A 16,541-nucleotide genomic window follows, 5' to 3' on the forward strand; every position below is an offset into this window, starting at 1 on the left:
GACCATTTGCACTCTTCCTGGATGATACAATTGACATCTTCCCACAACTCATCAACAAGATGAATTCCTTCATTGATGTAAATAGTCAGTTTCTCATCAGATAGATGCCCACTAGTTTTAGTATTCATTGATAATCCTTGCCTTAAAAAATATTACTATCCTGTTTACAAAATGGTGACATTCTTTTTCCTATCATTTTCTCTACATTAGTTTGAACTTTATGGTAGAAAAGAGTTTTCGTTTCTCAATTTGTTCACTCATTCAATTATCATTTATATTCACATCGACTCAGGGATTCATATTATATTTTATAAGCTACACTCCATTTTGTCTATTCAAACTGTCTCATGTTGGCTAACAGAGCTTTGCTCCTGTGCCTTGGACATGTCTCTTACATTTGGTTGACGAGCACTTTAATTTCTAGTACTGTAAGATTTTCCAGACTCATCTTGTACTTTCCTTGCCTAGACTTGGTGTCAATAATTTATCCGGAAAGCCCAGGTACCTTTTTTGGAGAAAGAGTAATCACAATCCAGGGTCCAAGCATCAGCTGTGCACATGGACCCTCCTTGCTAGGAAATTCATGTACATGTACATACACAGAGGAGAGCTCGTGTAGTTGGTGGGCAGGGAGCTGAACTGCTTATCCAAATGTGGTGCCCCTGTGATAGTCTGAATCCACTAATGGGCTCCTCAGGAGAAAGAAGACAATCTCCTTCCATCCAATTGTTGTTGTTATGTGCTGTTGAGTCACTTGCGACTCATAACAACCCTATGTACAACAGCTCTAAACTCCGCTCTGTCCTGTGCCAATCGCACTGTCTCTGACACTCCCATCCCAATTATCCCAGTCACTGAATCAATCCACCTCATAGAGGGCCTTCCCCTCCTGCACTGTCCCTCCACCCTCCCAAGCATGATGTCCTTCTCCAAGGACCGGTCTCTCCTCACAACATGTCCAAATTATGTTAGATGAAGCCCCAGAATCCTTGCCTCCAAGGAGCCACCCGGTTTAACCCTTTCCAGGATGAATCTGTTTGTTTTCCTAGCAGTCCATGGAACTCTCACTCTTCTTCAGCACTACAGCTCAAAGGCATCAATTCTCCTTCTATTCTCCTTTGTCCATCCAATTAAGTCTCTGAAAATCCACTGAAGAGTCAGCTATGAGTCAGTTCTGACTTCACGACCATGACAGAATGATATAAACATGTAGTCAAGTGTTACACAATTATGTCAGATTGCTAATGTTGAGGTTGGCAGTTTAAAGTCACCGGAGGTCCGTGGGAGAGAGATGGGTGCTTCTTCCTGTAAAGATCTACAGCCCCAGAAACCCGATGAAGAGTTTAAGAGTCAGGATCCATGGGCCTGAAGTGAGTTTTGCACACACACATTTTCATTTATAGCTGTATCTTTCTGTACCTGTGTCTAAAATATATAAGCACCCATAGCAATCCCTCTAGTTCCAATTCAACCCTACGAGATTTATTCCAACCTGTATTTGTAACTTCTGACAATTAGGAAACTGGCCCATTTTGTTGTTGTTATGTGCTGTAGAGTCACTTGCAACTCACAGTGACCCTACATACAACAGCTCTGAACTCGGCTCTATGAGAAACCTCACTTTATCTGACACATTACCCCATTACCTCAGTCAATGAGTCAATCCATTTCACCCAGGGTCACCCTCTCCTGTACCGTTTCCTCCACCCTTCCAAGCATGTCGCCTCTAGTCAAGGAGTCCTTACAACATACCTAAAGTATGTCAGATGAAACGTCAAAATTCTTGCCTCCAAGGAGCAGTCTGATTTCACCCTCTCTAGGATGAACCTGTTTGTTCTCCCAGCAGTCCATGGTATATTCAATACACTTCTCCAGCATCACAGCTTAATGATATCAATTTCTTCTTCTATCATCCTTAGTCATTGTCCAGCTCTCTGATGCAAGCAAGTACTTGCAAAGACCATGGCCTGGATCACACACACCTTAGTCTCTAGGATGACATCATTGCTCTTTAGTATTTTTTGTTAGGTGACTCACAGTGACCCTATCTGATATCATCCTCACAATCTTTGCTGTGTTAAAACCCACTGTTGCAGTGACTGCATCAGCCCATCTCATTGAAGGTCTGTCTGCCTCTCATTTAGGAACTGATCCTTCACTTTTCCAAGCACCATGCTACTTTGTAGGCCCTGCCACCTCCTGCTAACATGCCCACGGTAAATGAAATGAAATCTCACCATTTTTGCTTCTAAAGAGTACCATGGCTGCCCATCTTCCAAGACAGATTTGTTACTTTGGCAGTTCATGGTATATTTAGTATTCTTCATCTTCACTAATACCACAATTCAAAGGCATCAGTTCTTCTTTGGTCTTCCATATTCATTGTTTGAATTTCACATCAACAACAAGCAAATTAAAACACCATAGCTTGAGTCAGGGTCACCTTAGCCTTTAAAGTGGTATCCTTGCTCCTTGGAACTTTAGAGAGGTCCTCGGCAGCAAACTTGCAATGCAAAGTCATTCGACTTTTTGACTACTGCTTACATAGGTATTGATTGTGAGTCAACATAAAGTGAAATCCTTGACAACTTTTATCTCTTCTCCATTAATCATGATGCTGCCTACTGACCCAGCTTCAAGGATTCCTGTTTTGTTTTGTATGTATGTATGTATGAGTATTTATATTGTTTCCAAGCAGTGCTGCCACGAACAATGTTGTGAATCAGCATGCTTGTTATGTTGGGAGATGTTATTTTTCAAGGGTGGATTCCTAGAAATGGGATTACCCTATTGAAAGGTAAGCATAGCTTAGATAATGAATAGCTGTTAGTCATTGCCATATTTCCTTTAACATGATGTGCCAGTTTTCATCCCCACTAGCAATGCATGAGAGTGCCTGCTCTCCACCAAGCCTTGCCAACAACATGTGCTGTCATACTTTTGCATTATCTGATTGGTGAGAAATAGTATAATTTTCACTTGCATTTCTTTACTTGTGTTGCTGTTGATTGCCTTCAAGTCGAGCACGACTTATGGTGATCCTACGAACAAAACGCCTGAAGCCCCTCTACAACTATCGACATTTACTGAAGTTCATAGGGTTTCGGAGGTATGTTATTTAGCAAGTGGATGCTACTCCTGCTTTCAAACCTGCTATAGTATGTTATTGTTTTTATGTGCCATTGAGCAATCTGAATATATTTTCATATGCTTAAAGGAAATATACATGTGTGTATATTTATTATATTAAGTTTTCCAATTCTTCTGCTGATTTTAGTTTGTTCCTCTCGTAAGAGTTCTTCATATATTGGGAATACTATTCTGTTGTCTGCAGTCTATGCTGTAGTTTCCCCAGAGTGTCAGTTATCTTTTGACTTTGTATATGGTGCTCTGCTGGCTTAGTGCCAAGAAGCTGCAATCCCAAAGGCACACATTTCGGGACCACCAGCTGCTCCGTAGGAAAAGGATGGGCAGTCTCCTTCCTTGTGATTAACTGCCTCTGAAAACCCACCAGCAGGTCAGCCGTGGGTCGGTTCTGACTCCACAGTACACAACAACAAACAACAAAACATGTGCTCACCAAATTAAATTTTTATTACTTCTGGATTTTGAGTCATAGTTTGAAAGCTGCTTCTTATGCAAAGCTTAGAGAAAACTTCACCCATTTTCTAATATTACTCGTCTGGACAAAACGCTAGCAATCAGATTCCCTATTGATTTGAGGTTTATTCTTTTATATAGAATATTAGTTTTATCTTTTTCCAATGGCTACCCAGTAACAGAACATAGATGGGGAACTACCAGAAGTTCAAGCAGAACCTGGAAGAGGCCATGGCACCAGGGAGATCATTGCTGATGTCAGATGGATCCTGGCTGAAAGTAAGAAATACCAGAAGAATGTCTACTTGTTCTTTATCGACTATGCAAAGACATTTGACTGTGTGGATCATGACATGTTGTGGCTGACACCGAGAAGAACGGAATCCCAGAGTACTCATATACCTGGATCAGAAGGCTGTTTTGTTAGTGGAGCAGGGGAGCACTACACGGTTTAGAACAGAGAAGGGAGTGAACCAGGGCTGTATTCTTTCTCCATAGCTACTCAATCTGTATGCTGAGCAAATTATCCAAGAATCTGCACGTTATGAGGAGGAGTGTGGCATCAGGATTGGAGGGAGACATGTCAATAACGTGCGTTATGCAGATAACACAACCTTATTTACTGAAAGTGAGTAGGACATGAAGCACTTGTTGTAAAAGATCAAGGAATGCAACCTTTGGTATAGATTTCATCTCAATGTCAGGAAAACAAAGATTCCTACTGGACCAACAGGCAGTAAGTATCATGATGAATGGAGAGGAGACTGAGACAGTCAACAGCTTCATCTTGCTTGGATCCACAATTAATATCCTTGGTATGAGAAGTTAGGAAATAAAGAGATCTATTGCACTGGGAAAATCTGCAGTTAGGGACCTTTCCAAATTACTGAGGAGGAGTGATGTCAGTTTAAAGACTAAGGTGCATCAAATTCATACCACAGTCTTTCTGATTACTAGCTATTACTAGCTATGCATCCGAGAGCTGGACAATAAATAAGGATGACAGAAAAACAATTGATGCCTTTGAGCTTTATTGTGGGAAAAGAACTCTGAACATCCCATGGATGGCTAGGAGAACAAATATGTCTTGGAGAGGGTGCAGGCAGAGTGCTCTTTGGAGGCAAGAATGATGAGGCTTTGCCTCACATACTTTGGACATGTTGCTAGGAGGTGCTATTCCTTACACATGATGCTGGGAAAGGTGGAGGGTCAGCGAAGGAGAGGAAGACCCTCAACCAGGTGGACTGACATGATGAATGCTGCAATAGGCTCTTGTGTGTCAGGAAGTGTGAGGATGATACAAGATAAAACAGGGTTCAGATCTTTTGTTCATAAAAGTGCTATACTTGACAGCTCCTAACACCACCCAGTTTCCTTAGAACAATTTATTTAAAAATCCACTTTTGTCTCAGGAATTTAAGATACCATCTTTGCTGTACCTCAAATTTTCATATATACTTGAGTCTCATTCTGGAAAGTTTACTCTATTTCCACTGGTCTGATAGTCTCTACATGGTCCAAATAGCAAGCTTAGGTATGGATGTTTTAATATCTAGAAAAATTAATTTCTTCTCATAGATTTTGAAAATTATTTTCCTGGTTAATCTTACATATTTCTTTTTTCCATAATATTAATAAAAACAAGTCACTGATAGAAAATATGATCTTACAGGGTAAGGTGGTACAGTGAGTGGCCCAGAGGTATGTTTTTATAGTTGTTGCATCATGGTGACCCCCGTATACAATAAAGCTAGAACATCATGGTCCAATGAGCTTTCATTAGATGACAGGACTGTATCACCAGGCCCTTCTTCCTCATCCAGCTCAGCATGGAATCTTTGTTGAAATCTGTCTAGCCTCTGAGCAACACAGTCATCTCCACTGAAAGATGAGGGTGCTGGCTGTGCTGGGCGGGGGGCACTGGCTGGGAATCAAACCCAGATCTACAGCACAGAAGACAGGAATTCTACTCCTGAGCCACCAATGCTTTCTGCATTTGTCTTAATATATGAGAATTTAACCAATGGGAAGCTACTTGCAGAAGAATACTGAAGACCAAGCAGCTAAACTGAGGTGACAAATGTCATGCAGGCAGGAAGCAAACAGGAGAGGAATATCAGAACTTGGAAGCTCCATTGGCCGGCCCAGCCCACCCATTCTGGATGAGCTGATTCCCACTCATTAACAAGCCTCCACTAGGCTTCTGAAGCCACAAATCTTTACAGAAGAAGGCTGGCCATCTTTCTCCCAAGGAGCAGCAGGTGGATTTGAACCGGGTGACCAATCTACCGATCTTTCAGTTAACAGCAGTGCTTGTAGCGCACTAAGCCACTAAAGCTCCTAAGTATTGATGGTTGTTGTTCTGTATCACTGAGTCAGAGCGGACTCATAGCTCACTCTCCGGTGGGTTTTTCAGAAGCAGCAAATGGCACAGAAGGAAACTGACCATCTTTCTCCAACAGAGCAGCTGTTGGTGGATTTGAACTGTGCGCCTTCGGGACTATGGCACAGCTTCTTACCCTATGACACCAAAAGCATAAAAACCCCCAGATGATCAGAAGCAAGAGGCATTGAAGGAACCTTAAACAATGGTGTTACAGAGCAGCATATTTAAAGTAGGAGTCCATGAAGTCTGGGCCCTCACATGAAGTGAACTTATCTCATACATTTGGTAAGAAAAAAAATCCCCAACCCTCTGTTCAAACAGCCCCCAAAGTGGCCTTAGCGAGAGATGCTGAAGTATATTTATGTCTTACATATTTCTGAAGTAAGCTTTGTTTTGTTTTATTCCTGGGTAATCTAAGTTCCTTCTTGCAGAGTTCAACAACTTGAAACGAAAAGTTTTAAATGCATTTTAAACAGCCCCTTTCCCTTGCCTGCCTACCCACACATTTACCAAAATAAACAAGGCCACCCTACAAGCCGCTCCCTCATTTGCATAGCAGCAAGAGCTGATGCAAATTCTCACATTTTGGGTTATTTCTGCATTTGTGGAAATGGCAAAGGGTTCCTTTCCTTATATAGCCTCTAGCATGAGACCATTGGCCAGGCACTTTCTCCAGCACTGTTACTGTAAAAGTGAAATATTTGAGGAAATAAGATGCTATTGATAAAAGGAAAGGATTAGACACGGTGTCAGCTTTGATTTGGGTGTAAGAAAACACCCTCTCCCTGGATGGAGAGTTGGGACTGGGAACCTGGCTGAAGGCTTCGGTTCTCACCGCCCTTCCACCCTGTTCCTCGCTCCCCTGGCCCCTCCACTCTGCAAGACACACACCCAACTCACTTCCTCCCTCTCATAGAAAACCAGGTCCTGAAGCACCTTTGCAGCCTCTCCTAAACCTCACTCTTCACTCACTGCATCGAGTCAGAACTGACCTCTTTTGAGTCTTCTGAGATTGGAAATAAATCATGTGTGAAGAAACTACCCATCATCCTTCTGCAGAGCTGGTGGTAGATTCAAACTGCCAGACAGGTTTGGTTTCTTAGCTAACAGCCTAAATCAAATGGACTATGTCATTCCTAAATATAGTCCCTTTAAAATAAAAAAAAAAAGAGTGTATGAGTGACATCAAACAGTAAATGCTGGTGAGGATGCAGAGAGTTTAGAACTCTCACTCACTGCCGGTGGAAATGTAAAATGTGACAACCACTGTGGAAGGCAGTTTGGGACTTGCATACAAAGTTGAAAACAGAATAATAATTTGACTCAGTGATCTCACAACTGGGAATATACTCCAAAGAATTTAGAGCCATGACACAGACACAGATGTGTGCACACCCATGCTTATTGCAACATTGTTCACAAAGTAAAGAGATGGAAGGATCTCAAGTCCTCTGAACAAAGGGAATGGATACAGAAACCAAAGTTTTGTACATTCACACAACAGAATGTTATGCAGCCCTGAAAAGCAATGCATTTATAAAACCCTGCAGATTATAGATGAGTCTAGAGGACATAATGCTGAGTGAAATATTTCAGTCACAAAAGAAAAAATACTGTGTAAGAGCGCTGCTAAAACAATAGGATGGATAAGATAGTGGTGGTAGTAAGAACAGAAAAAGAATGGCTAGATAATGAACACTGCACTTGAATATGTGAAGGTAATGAAAATCTGAAATGAACAGAAGATAAGACATTCTATGTAAGGCAATTAACAATCCAGAAGAGGGCAATCATTGCCAAGTCAGTTAGGGAGGGGTAGAAAGAAAAACAAATGTGAAAGAATATACTGAATCACTGTATCGGAAGGAACTGGCAGACAGAAGAATTTCACGAAACAATATACGAGCAAGAGCCTATGGTGATGAAAGAAGTTGTTCAGGCTGCTTTGAAGGAAATGGCAAAAAATAAGGCTCCAGCAATAGATGGTATACCAACTGAAGTACTTCAGCTAACAGATGCTGCCCTGGATGTGCTCACCAAGTTGTGCCAAGAAATCTGGAGAACGACCACTTGGCCAACTGACTGGAAGAGATCTATATTTGTTCCTATCCCAAAGAAAGGTGACCCAACAGAATGTGGAAACTATAGAACAATCTCATTGATTTCACATGCAAGCAAGATTCTACTGAAGATTATCCAAGGACCACTGGAACAGCACATCAGCAGAGAACTGACAGAGGTCCAGGCTGGGTTTTAAAGGGGTCGTGGTACTAGGGATATTGTAGCTGATGTTAGATGGATCTTAGCTGAAAGCAGGGAGTACCAGAGGAATGTATATCTGTGTTTCATTGACTACGCAAAGGCATTTTGACTGTGTGGATCATAACAAACTGCGGCTGACTCTGAGAAGAATGGGAATCCCAGAACACTTGATAGTTCTAATGCGAAACCTATACTTGGGCCAGGAGGCAGTTGTCAGAACAGAGCAAGGGAACACTGCATGGTTCAAAATTGGGGAGGGCGTACGCCAGGGATGCATCCTATCTCCACACCTTTTCAACCTATATACAGAACAGATCATCCAGAAGGCTGGGCTCTATGAGGAGAAATGTGGGGTCAAGATTGGTGGATGATTTATCAACAATCTGCGTTATGCAGATGATACAACCCTGATTGTTGAAACTGAGGAGGACCTGAAGCACCTGCTGCAGAGGGTCAAGGACTGTAGCCTCCAATATGGATTGAGGCTCAATGTCAAGAAGACAGATTCTCACCACTGGGCCAATTGGCAGCATCAGGATAGATGGTGAAGAGATTGAGATTGTTCACAGCTTTAGTTCGCTTGGCTCTACAGTCAACACTCTTGGCACCAGTAGCCAGGAAATTAAAAGGTGCATTGCCATGGGAAAATCTGCTGTTAGGACCTCTCCAAAGTACTGAATCACTTGTTATGCATCACAGAGTTGGACAATGACCAAGGAGGACAGAAGGAGAATTGATGCCTTTGAGCTGTGGTGCTGGAGAAGAGTACTGAGAGTACCATGGACTGCTAGGCAAACAAACAGATTCATCCTGGAAAGGGTTAAACCGGGTGGCTCTTTGGAGGCAAGAATTCTGAGGCTCCGTCTAACATACTTTGGACATGTTGTAAGGAGAGACCGGTCCTTGGAGAAGGACATCATGCTGGGGAGGGTGGAGGGATAGCACAGGAGGAGAAGGCCCTCTATGAGGTGGATTGATTCGGTGACTGGGGTTATCAGGATGGGAGTGGCAGAGACAGTGCGATTGGCACAGGACAGAGCAGAGTTTAGGGCTGTTGTACATAGGGTTGCTATGAGTCGCAAGCAACTCGACGGCACATAACAACAACAATGAATAAATGAATGAAAACCAGTATCTTCATAAACTTTCACCAACAATCACATGACCATGACCATAAAATGACCAGAAAACCACAGTCCTTCCTTCTGCCACAGGAAAAATCAGTCTTGGATACAGAAATGAACAGGAAGAGCAGATTTATTATCTATAATATTATACAGGAAGGGAGTCCTGATGGTGTAGTCCATAGCAAGCTGTGCAGCTGTGAACCAAAGGTGGACAATGTCTGGTGGTTTGAATCCACCAGTATTTTCGAGGGAAAAAGCTGGACAACCACCTCCCATGTGATTTGCAACCTTTTGCCTGCTGGAGGGTCAGCATTGCTTCCCACTGGATGGCAATGATATCGGATGTGTGTGTGTATGTGTGTATGTGTGTGTGTGTGTATGATGAGAGCATGAGTTTCCCACATTTGTCTCAGCAAGGGAAGGTTCAGAGGGATTATATGTAGGATAGGATCAGGGGGTAGAGAAGAGCTCCTGTTTATTTATTTCTTTTTCCTTCTTTTTTTTTCCTCAATGTTGGATGGGTGAGTTTGAGCCTGCAAGGAGCAAACTGGCCGTAGACTTTTCCAAGTCCTTATTTCTTTGCCTCCAATTCTTTCGTGTCCAAGGAGAGCTCCTGTTTGTTAAGCATTTATACAGGAGAACAAAAAAGAAAAGGAAAAGGAGAGGTAAGGTTATGGATTTCTTCCAATCCATTGTCTAGACAGCTGTCCTCAAAATTCCTTGGCATAGACTGCTAAGCACAGCCAGGGCAGCATCTGTTAATAGAAACAAGTCAAATGGTATCCCATCAACTCCTGGGGTCTTATATTTTGCTAATATCTTCAATACAGCTTCAACTTCCTCCTTAATTACCATTGGCTCCGGCTTATCTGGTATTTCCTAAAATTTTTCAGTATCAGTCAGTTTTTTGGTACAGTGACTCTGTATATTCCCCTTCTTTTGATACTTTCTGGGTCATCTAATTTATTGCCCATAGCATCTTTCAATATTGCGAATGGAGGTTTACAGTTGTTTTTCAGTTCTCTCAGCTTAAGAAATGCAGAGGGAGTTCATCCCTTTTTATTCTCCAATTCTAGCTCTCAGCACATTCCACTGCAATATTTTGCTTTGTCCTCTGGAGATGAACTACCCTTTGAAATCTTGTGTTCAGATCTTTTAAATTAGCATGTTTCCCCTTTGTTTTGTCTTGCTCACTCTCTGGTGCAATTTTTAGAGTCTTCTGACATCCATTTCAGTTTTTTCCTTTTTCTTCTCTCTGTAACTATGGGCTCCGAGACTGGAAGAAAGCCCAGGACCGTGCAGGTTCAGATCTGTTGTTCACAGTGTCTTTGTGAGTTGCAGTGGATTTGTTGACACCTAATAACAATAACAAGAAGAGGATAATGGGCTCCAGCCTTCTAAGGCAGTCTCTTTTAATTGTCTTCCTAAACTAAATAGGATACACTTCTCTTTTAAATATTATTTTTTAAAAATGTAAGGTTTCTACTTCATTGCTTTCTTACCTGCTGCATAAATGTGAATGTAATTCTATTTGAGAATAGGCTTTTCTTTGTTATAGTAATGAGGTCATAGCAGTGGAGGGTGTGTCCTAAAACTAATCACCTCTGAGTTATAAGAAACATATTTGATCCATGATCAGCAAAAACATGAGGAATATAGACTATCTGGTGATAATGGAGACACAGGGATCTATGAGCCCAGGAACTCCAAAGATTGCCAGCAACTAGAAGCTGACATGGAGCCTGGATGGTGGACTACATTACATGTTGTGCTGTGAACTGAAATGTCAACAAGTTTAAAGCCACCAGCTACTCTGAGGGAGAAAGATGGGCTCTCTCCTCCAATAAAGATGGGTCACTATGAACCGGAATCTTTTTGACATCAGTGAACATGGGTGGTTTTTTGGGGGTGTGTGTTATAAGCTGAAATATACATAAATTATCTTACGCTGTGACATTTACGTTTTGGGTCTCTGTACAATGACTAAGGATAACAGAATAATTCAATGCATTTGAGTTACAGTGTTAGAGAAGAATACTGAAAATACCATGGACTGCCAAAAGAACAAACAGGTCCATCCTGGAGAGGGTGAAAGCAAGCGGCTCCTTGGAAGCAAGGATTTCGAGGCTCTGCCTCACACACTTTGGGCATGCTGCCAGGTGGAGCCCAGTCCTTGAAGAAGAGCATAAGGCTTGGAAGGGTAGAGGGACAGCATAGGGACGGAAGACCCTGGATGAGGTGGATTGACACAGTAACTGGGGTAATGGGAGTAGGTGTGTCAGAGACAGTAAGGTTGGCTCAGGATAGGGCAGAGCTCAGAGCTCTTACTTATAGCGTCACTATGAGTCACAGGTGACTCATCACTGAACAGCACACAATAACCAATGACATGCTTAGGCTATGGTCTTCTCAATCACTTGCCTGGCTGACTAACGGAAAGAGATCAGTATTTGTTACCATTTTTAAGAAAGGTGATCCAACTGAATTTGAAAATTATCAAACAATGTCATTCATATCATATTAATGATATGTGATACAATCATCCAGCCCAACACCTTTCCACTAGCCCATCAGAGTTACATAATATAAGAACAAAACCCTTAGAAGAGAAAATAAAACTAATCTTTAGGATTCGGCAATGTTGTTGTTGTTGTTATGTGCCGTCGAGTCGTTTGCGACTCATAGTGACCCTATGCACAACAGCCCTAAACCCTGCTCTATCCTGCACCAACCACACCGCCTCTGACACACCCATCCCGATTACCCCAGTTACCGAATCAATCCATCTCATAGAGGGTCTTCCCCTCCTGCGCTGTCCCTCCACCCTCCCAAGCATGATGTCCCTCTCCAAGGACCCGTCCCTCCTGGCAACATGTCCAAAGTATGTCAGACGAAGCCCCAGAATCCTTGCCTCCAAGGAGTAGCTTGGTTTAATCCTCTCCAAGATGAATCTGTTTGTTTTCCTGGCAGTCCATGGTACATTCAGTACTCTTCTCCAGCACCACAGCTCAAAAGCATCCACTCTCCTTCTGTCCTCCCTAGTCATTGTCCAACTCTCTGATGCATAACAAGTGATTGCAAAGACCATGGCCTGTATCAGGCGCACCTTAGTCTCCAGAGAGACACTGTTGCTCCTGAGTACTTTAGAGAGGTCCCTAACAGCAGACTTTCCCATCGCGATATGCTTTTTGATTTCCTGACTGCTGGTGCCAAGAGTGTTAACTGTGGAGCCGAGCAAACTGAAGCTGTGAAAAATCTCAATCTCTTCGCCATCCATCCTGACGCTGCCAATTGGTCCAGTGGTGAGAATCTTTGTCTTCTTGACATTGAGCCTCAGTCCATACTGAAGGCTGCAGATTTGGCAATAGATTTTTAAATATTTCATCACTACAGACACATGGTCATTCAAATCATTAACAGCTGTGGGACTAGGAAAAGAGAGAGAGTGCTTCCCACACTGAGCACCAAGACTTGAGGAAGACTGGAGCAAGACCTTGGTGAGAGCAAGATTCTGATGGTGAGACACTGGTGATGGTGGTGGAGAAAATGTGGCATTACTGTGGAAAAACTGGCAAGGTGTAACCAGAGGAGCCCTGAAATAAAGACCATCATTAAAGGTTTTACTATTCTTGCTAGATGATGGAAGGAAAAAGCTGATTGCTGAACTGAAACTGGATCTTGGACTAACTGAGGAATTGTGTCTTGGGACTGCTGAGTTAAAACCTAGATTTTCATTGGTGATATTTTTTGCCTCCCACATTTTCCAACTTTCCTAATAAACCCCACTCTTGGTACTAAACTGTGAGAAAAGTCTGTGAAATATGAGACCTAAATTATTGGTCGAAAAAAGTGTAAGAGCATGAGGGATGTCATGTCTAACTGAGTAGTTGTTTGCTGTTATGTATATTGTTGACAGGGACAGTTCCCTTTTATGCAGCAAGCAGAAACCAGCCTCACCCATCCCCAGATCCCTGCTGTTCTCTTTACAAAATCAACATAAACAATTGTTGTTATGTGTTGTTGAGTTAAGCATGACTCATAGTGACCCTATGAACATAAGATTTGAACCCTGATCTTTCCTGCACCATCCTCACACTTCTTGACACACAAGAGCCCATTCATTGCAGCAGTCACCATATCAATCCACCTGCTTGAGGGTGTTCCTCTCCTTCACTGACCCTCCACCTTTCCCAACACCATGTCCTTCTCCAAGGAATAGCCCCTCTTAGCAACATGTCCAAATTATGTGAGGTGAAGCGTCATCATTCTTGCCTCCAAAGAGCACTCTGACTGCACCATTTTCAAGACATATCTGTTCACTCTCTTGGCTGTCCATGAGATGCTCAGTGCTCTTAACCAACACCACAGCTCAAAGTGTCAATTCTTTTTCCATTATCCTTATTCATTATCCAGTCCTCTGATGCATAGCTGGTAATCAGAAAGATTATGGCCTAAATCAGATACACCTTAGTCCTCAAACTGACATCATTATTCCTCAATAATTTGGAAAGGTCCCTAACTGCAGATTTTCCCAGTGCAATGTGTCTTGTTGTTTCCTGACTGCTGATATTAAAAGTGTCAACTGTAGATCCAAGCAAGATGAAGCTGTTGACAGTCTCAATCTCCTCTCTATCCATTGTGACACTACCTATCAATACAGTGGTAAGAATCTTCGTTTTCCTGACACTGAGAAACAACCCATACCAAAGGCTGCATTCCTTGATCTTCTGCAGTAAGTGCTTCAAGCACTCCTCACTTTCCCCAAGCAAGGTTGTGTCATTTGCATAATGCAGGTTATTGATGAGTCTCCAATCCTGATGACACACTCCTCCTCCTAGAGTTCTGTTTATCAAGTAATTTGCGCAACATACACATTTAATAGGGATGGAGAGAATACAGCCCTGTCGCACTCCCTTCCCAGTTCCAAACCATGCAGTGTTCCTTTGCTTCATTTGCACAACAGCCTCCTGGTCCAGGTATAGATTCCACATTAGCACAATCAAGTGCTCTGGCATTTCCATTCTTCTAAATGTCAGCCACAACGCATCATGATACACACAGTGAAATGCCTTTTCACAATCAATAAATCACAAATAGATATTCTTCTGGTATTTCTTACTTTCAGCCAGGATCCATATGACATCAGCAATGATATCACTGGTGCCATGGCCTCTTCCAGATCCTGCTTGAACTTCTAGCAGTTCCTTATCTATGTACTGTTCCTGCCATTTTTTGAATGATCTTCAGCAGTATTTTGCTTGCATGTGATATCTTTCTGATACAATGACTCTGTGTATTCCCTCCATCTTCTTTTTATACTTTCTGAGTCATTCAATATATTGCCCATAGAACCTTAGGCAATTTTTAATTCTTCCAAAATTAAAATCCTTTGTGTATCAGAGGTCCTTATCAAGAATTTGAAAGGCAGTCTAAAGAATAGAAAAACATATTTGGTAATTATCTATCTGATAAGGAGTCCTGGTGGCTCAAAAGGTTAAGCTATCTGAAAGGTTTAAACACCCATTCTTTGGGAAAAAGATCAGATAATCTTCTCTGTAAAAATTATATCCATAAATGTTCAATAGGGAAGTTCTACTCTGTTACAGGGGTTGCTATGAATTGGAATCAAAGTGATGACACTAACATAATATGTAAAGAACCTTTAAAACTCAATTTTGTTGTTGTTAGGCGCCATGGAGTCAAGTATGACCCATAGTAACCCTATGAACAATGGATCTGAACTCTATGCTATCCTGTGCAGTCTTCACACTTGCTGACACACCAGAGTCCTTAAAGCAGCCACTCTGTCAATCATTCTGGTGAGGGTCTTCCTTTCTTTAACCAACTCTCCATCTTTCCAAGCATGATATCCCTCTCCATTGAATAGCCTCTCTGAACAACATGCTCGAAGTATGTGAGATGACGCTTTATCATCTTTGTCTCCAAGGAGCACTCTAGCTGCACTTTCTCTGTGACATATTTTCTTGTTCTACTGGCAGAACACGAGATATTCAGCATTCTTCTCCAACTCCACAGCTCAAAGGCATCTAGTATCAATTCATAGCAGGTGATCAGAAAGGCTATGGCCTGAATCAGGTACACCTTATTCTTCAAACTGATATGATTGCCCCTCATTAATTTGGAGAGGTCCCTGGCTATAGACTTTCCCAGTGTAATATGTCTCCTGATTTCCCGGTGACTGGCCAACTCAATAGCAAAATGATAAACCATCAAAATAAAATCAACAAATGACCAGAATAAACATTTCTCAGAAATATATATACAAATGGTCAACAAGCACATGAAAATATGTTCAATGGAGAGAGATGCAAGTAAAAATGATAATGTGTTTATCTACACTATGAAAGCTATTAGAAGGAAAACAAAAATAACAAATATTGATGAAGATGCGGAAAAATTGGAATACACTGCTGGTATAAATGTAAAATGGTACAATCACTGTGGAAAACAGGTCTGCAGTTTCTCAAAAACATAAACGTAGAATTATCACATAGCTCAGCAGTTCGAGATGTGGGTATATGTCCAGAAGAACTGAAAGCAGGAACTCAAGCAGACACATGCACATCAGTGCTCATTATAGCACTGTTCACAACAGCCAAAATGTAGAAACAGCCCATGTGTCCATCAACAGATGAACAGATAAAACATTATAAGGACAGACAATGAAAGAGTGTTGTTGTTGGGTGTAGTCGAGTCAGTTCAGACTCTTAGCAAGCCTGTGTGAAAGAGTAGAAATGCCTCAGGGGGGTTGTTTGATGTTTATAGGGGCAGATAATAGGGTCTTTCTCCCCTAGAGCTGCTAGGTAGGTTCAAACTGCCAGTTTTCCCATAAGCTTTTGCTGAATTACCAACCTAGGAGAAATCTAGTACTGATTCATAATAAGACATAGTTGTTGTTAGATGTCATTGAGTCAACTATGACTCATAGAGTTTAAGAACAATAGATCTGGACCTCGTCCTATCTTGCAAGTACTTCAATGTCTCTGATAAGCTCCAGCCTGCTGTCACAGTCACTGTATCAGTCCGTCTCATTGAGGGTCTTCCTTTCTTTCTCTGACCTTCCACCTTTCCCAGCATGATGTCTCTTCTGAAAATATGCCCAAAGTATGTGAGACTAAGTTTCACTATCCCTGCCTCTAAGGAGC

The sequence above is a fragment of the Elephantulus edwardii genome, unplaced genomic scaffold (genome assembly GCF_000299155.1).
Source record: "Elephantulus edwardii isolate Elephantulus edwardi_28Jun2011 unplaced genomic scaffold, EleEdw1.0 scaffold00102, whole genome shotgun sequence".
NCBI classification, from domain to species: domain Eukaryota; kingdom Metazoa; phylum Chordata; class Mammalia; order Macroscelidea; family Macroscelididae; genus Elephantulus; species Elephantulus edwardii.